The sequence below is a fragment of the Lichenostomus cassidix genome, chromosome 10 (genome assembly GCF_008360975.1).
Source record: "Lichenostomus cassidix isolate B80296 chromosome 10, HeHo_3.0, whole genome shotgun sequence".
NCBI lineage: Eukaryota > Metazoa > Chordata > Aves > Passeriformes > Meliphagidae > Lichenostomus > Lichenostomus cassidix.
This window is the reverse complement of record NC_139491.1, coordinates 15582979-15588550: the sequence shown is the minus strand read 5'-3', so window position 1 is coordinate 15588550 and position 5572 is coordinate 15582979.

Sequence of the window (5572 nt, the reverse complement as noted above, 5' to 3'; positions counted from 1 at the left end):
CGATGTTTTACTTTAAGAATATGTGTCTTTCAGACATTAATTTGAAAACTGTGTGAACAATTGATGTATATTTAGCTTTTGCTGTCCATTTTCTGTATTGTTTTTATCCTCTTACGGTTTCAACCACAGGTAGTGAAGCCTGTCTTCTTCCCTCAAGCTGTTTAATGATTTGATTTCTCAGCAGATCCAAAACCATTCTCTTCACTGGTCGAGGGAGATGATCCTGCCCCTCTGCTTCTCCCTACTGAGGTCACATCTGATGTGTCTAGTTCTGGGCTCCCCAGCACAGAGACATGGAGCTCCTGGAGCAGGTCCAGCAGAGCACACGAAGCTGATTCAGGGAATGGAACATCTCTCTGATGAGGAGACACTGGGAGAGCTGGGCCTGTTTAGTGTGGAGAAGACTGAGAGGGGATGTAATCAATGCTTATAAATATCTGCAGAATGGGTGCCAGACTCTTCTCAGTGGTGTCCAGCAACAGGACAATGGCCATAAACTAAAACACTAGAAGTTTCACCTCAGCATGAGGAACAACATTGAGGGTGGCAGAGCACTGGAAGAGCTGCCAGGGTGGTCAGAGTCTCCCTCTCTGGAGACATTCCAAACCCACCTGGACACGTTCCTGTGTCACCTGCCCCAGGTGTCCCTGCCTTGGCAGGGACGTTGGACTGGATTATCTCCAGAGGGGACTATTCTGTGATTACTTTCCCCCAGTTAGGTGCCATTGCAACCTGAGCCACACCCATCTCTGCCTGCCTGTGAGGGGCCAACACCTGAATCCCTCTTCAACGTTTAAACACTTGCTGTGCAAGTGCGAATAGTTTGAGAACACTGAGAGCAGCCTGTCTGTACTAGCAGTTTTCTGCAGCAGAGCCGGGGCTGGGATCGCTGCCCAGGTGCGTCAGGCCAGGCCCGTTCTGAGGGCAGGGAGCTGGGCGCTGCCTGCCTTCTGTGAGGGGCGAGCGAGTTCCCGCCTTTTTCTCGCGGCGGGCTCGGCTGAGGGCGCTGAGAGCAGGCTGAGGGCGCTGAGAGCGGGCTGAGGGCACTGAGGGCACGTAGGGCGCTGAGGGCGGGCGGGCGCCATGGAGGGGCTGAGGGGGCTGAGGGCGGGCGGGCGCCATGGAGGGGCTGAGGGGGCTGAGGGCGGGCGGGCGCCATGGAGGGGCTGTGGCGCGCAGAGAGCACCGCGGACCATCCCCACCCAGCACAGCCGAGAGCCGGTAGGATGCGCTGCTCTTGTCTTACTGTGACAGTTTCTCCCACTAGAGCTTCAAAGTCACACCCAGGTGTTATGGGAAAAGGCGTGAAGAGCAAAGCCTTCCCCCAGCTGGGTGCGTTGCCCTCACGGGTGAGGCTGAGGGGAGCGGCCAGCCAGGTGCTCTCCAGGGCTGGTGATCACATCCCCAGCACAATTTAATGCAGATAGCACAGGCTTGTTAGGAGGTAAAATGGATTCCTCATTTCCCAGCTGTTGCTCCTTTGGAAATACAAAAGTGCCTGCAAGAATCAGATGTTTTCCCTCAGTCATTATCTGGTTTGTAGCCTTGTTTCAAAGGCTGGGGTACTCAAAGATAATTTTGAGACGTTAAATCAGCCTTTCAGAAAAGATATGAGAAGCACACAGGAGGCTGTTTCATGCCACTATTAGAAGGGTGAGAGATTTTGCTTAAAGATCATTGGTTGTAGACCACAAAAAATATTTGGTGTGAAAACACTGCAGTTGTTAAAATATTGGTAACTTAAATGCACAAATGATACCATTTTTCAGGAGCAGCTCCAATTTAATGCCTGATGGAGCAGTGTCATTCACACCTGTTTACAAAATGCCTCTCTGTCTAGATTTGTACATTTAAAAACCATTGCTGAGATAGCAAATCACTCTGAATCTAATTAGGTAAGTCATCTCTATAAATGTTGCTTGCTCAAATGTGGCTCTATAAAAGAAATCAAACGGCAAGCATTTTTCCAGTCAGTGGAATGAACAACTAGAATTTGATGGCTGGCATGCTCTGCCTCACTGCCACAGGATCTTCAAAATTGCAGGCTGTCTTTCTTCGGGAGCAAAGCCACATTAAATAAACTAGTGGGATTTCAAAGGCCAGGACTATTTTTACTGGTTGTAGACTGGGAAGTAAATTAGTCTCCTGTGAGATCGAGAAGCTTTCTAGAAAATCAAGCTTTTCATTGGCATTGTTGATTCGTTTATTTTATTTTTATTTTTTTTAGTGACTGGCTTACTGGTCTTTCGCATAGCAATAGATTTGTAAGCTCTGGTGTTGATCCTGTCATTTGGTTGCATCCTTGCTAATAAGCAAAGTGGGTCCCTGTCCATTAACCTATATTGCAAAAATCAGGTCTCTGAGACTTTGAAAGATAGAAATACCTTGAAGAATGATGTTTGAGAGTGTTGAAAGATTTCACTAGTAAATCCCCACATGCAAAATTGAATACATGATTAAAAAACAAACAAACTTTCAGTTGCTGATAATGTAATTTAGACCATTACCTATTTACCTTCAGAAGGAAAAAGAAAAACCAACACCCTTAAAATTTGCTTATCCCAATCTTTGTTGTCCCAAGAATCTGTGAAGAAATTTTTTTCAGGTCAGATCTTGATTCAGTTTCTTGTGTTTGCTCTTTGGTGTTCTTATTCCAACAGCAGAGGCAACAGCTAAAGGTTTTACATTTCACTGGCACCGTTTCTTTAACTACCCCAAATTGCACAGCAAATAGCTGTAATATGATTTAATTGGATATGTTTCTTACCAGACCTGCAGTTTAACACAGACACTGGAATATAGAGCTAAAGAACTGTACCTTTGGGCCAGTATAACTTACTAAGGCAGTAGTGATGTTTCTAACACGGTGAGGTGGTTTCCTGTCCTATGTATAGGGAGACTTTACTGCTGCTTTCAGAATTCCCTTCCTCATAATTCAGAGGAATTCACCTAAGTCATGATCTAAACTGACAAAGTCTAATTCAGAGTAAGATAACATAACTAAAAAACAGTTGTCATGTTTGTTCTAAGCCATGCTCCTTATTTCTGCAATTCCTCCCTTCATTTGCACAGCATCTAAACATCTTATGAAAAAAAGCAGTTTATTAGTGTTGTGCATCGATAAGGAGTCATACAAGATGTTTTACAAGTGAGAATCAGATGTTTAATTAACTAAATTAAAATGTAATTCAGCCAAAACTTAATCCAACATTTAGATCCTGGTAAAAGAAAAGGTTCCTTGCAAGATGGAAGCTTTAAATCCTTGCTGTTAAAACACCTTTTTATTAATATTAACAAGTTTTAATAATTTGACTTCTCAAATGGGTAATGTTTACTCTCTGAACACTGCTGTAACTGTTTACAGGAATTGTTCCTCAAGTGTAGTTTTTTCCCACTGCAGTGAGGAGGGATGAGCTCTTGCAGAAGCAGCACCTAGAGCAGCAGAGCTGGGGTTTTGGTTCGGGGTGGGGTGTCTTTCTGTTAGTATTCTGTCCCTTCTAGGGAAAGACAGCCGTATTTGGGTACGTTCGGCAGCAGGCATTTCCGTTTGCAAGGTCCTTGGGGGCACGATGCGCTAAGACCAGCTCGCTGTGGAGCTGCGGCTCCTCCGAGCGCTGCGGGGCCGCGCTGGCTGCACTGGCAGCGGCTGCTCACGAGAGGGAGCTCGGAGAAAGCGCCAAGCTGCTTCCGCAGCCAAACAAAACAACACCGAGAACTGCAATCTGTCTCCCTACACATGAACTCTGCTCTCTCCAAACATTTACATTCCCTGACTCTAAGCTTTCCTGTCAAAAATTCAGTTTCATCTTCCGGTATTTTTTCCTGTGTCTAGAAACCTGCTCTCTTCTCTGAAATACTTCACCCATTTTTATAATTGCTCTCTTCAGGCATAGGCAAATGAAAAAATTTCTTAAGTTCTAATCGCGTTGTGAATTTCCAAAACGGAGATGTTTTCTGTAAAGAACCTTTCAAAGACAGGGTTAATAATGACAAGGAGTGTGAACGAATTTTCTTCCTTTTCTTTAACAGGAAGTGGTTTTGATCTTGAAATTATCTGCTTCTTCCTGATTTAAATCAGGTACATTGTTATTTGCTGTAGAAAATTAAATACAACTCCAGATCTTTTGCTATATTCATAATATAATTGCTAGTATTGCACACTCCGCATTTTCACTATCTCTGCTAATAGCAAAATATATGTGCTATTAAAGTAGCTTTTCTAAAGGAGATATTTCAATTTATTCATGTGTATTAACCCTCCTTTCCTCTCACTTTGACGGATGTGTTCACAACAGGCAATGTTTTAAAAATTGTAATACAGAAAGAATTTGTTCGGTTATGTGAGATGACTGTTTATGTTCCACTTATGAATTTTTAGTGTCAAGAAAAGAAGATATTAATTAAACTTCTTTTGAGTATGGCTTATTTAAGGTCTTGTGTAATGCTGAACATAAAACCCCCCAAACCAACCAACACTGTAGGTCGCTATTTAAGAAGGTTGATTGGAACATAGACTATTGCTGTGATTCCTGATGGAATAACTACTAAGGAATTTGGCCAATACTCTCCTCTGCTAAGTGTCCTTAGCTGGCTGGTTAATTCTTATTTTCAGGTAGTGGTTTGCTTGTAAGGTGAAAATAAAATGCAAGCCTTGTGAAGGCTATATCTAAGCACACACAGAACTTACCTGAAAATCTGCTTCCATTATTATTTATTATTATTGGATACTCATTGAATCTATTTTATCACATCTGTGCAAAAATCAGGATTAATTACCTGATTCAAAATAGTCATCTTATTAAATGTTGAAGTCATAAAATATTTTGCAATTGCATTCCATGGAAGAGAAATATTTATTTAAAGTAGCTTTAATAACATTTGATCTTAAAACAAATGCTAAAATATTATAGATCTATGAAGCACTAAGGATGGGTAAGTACTCTAGGAAAATATCTTTATTAATATTTTGTAAAAATATAAATTACTATCACTTTATAGGCTTTCTTTGAATATATAGTAAATTGTATTTTGTTTGTGAAAATGTTGGCAATTAACATATTGCAAATACATGAACAATAATGTGCTTAAATACATCAGTAAAGCAACAGTTGGCATTGTACAACAAATAACAATAACATTAATAATAGGGGATTTAAATTCTTTCCCAGTCCAATTTTTTGTCCACATTGGAAAAAAAAAAGGCGGGGGGGGGGGGTTAAGAGCTATCAAAGGGTGTTTTAGGCTTTTCTGTGAAGTCTTAGTTCTGAATTTTCTTCCTCATTGTAGGAAGGTTTTCCCTGCAAGCAGGAAACAGACTGTACTCTATCATGGCTCTGGACTGTGACTACACTGTAGTATTATGATTACAAATGATGAATTACAGAAGGATTGTTTCCTGGTCTCTTGAAACTTTGTGTATTGCAAAAGCTCTCAACATTTTAAGGTTTTAATAGCTTGGTTTTAAACCCTTTATATTAAAGGATCTTATTTAGTAAGTCTTAAGGGTAAATCAAGGTGAGAAGAGGCTGCTGTCAGCTATAATTACACTTGGAACAGTGGCAGAGTTTCTTTG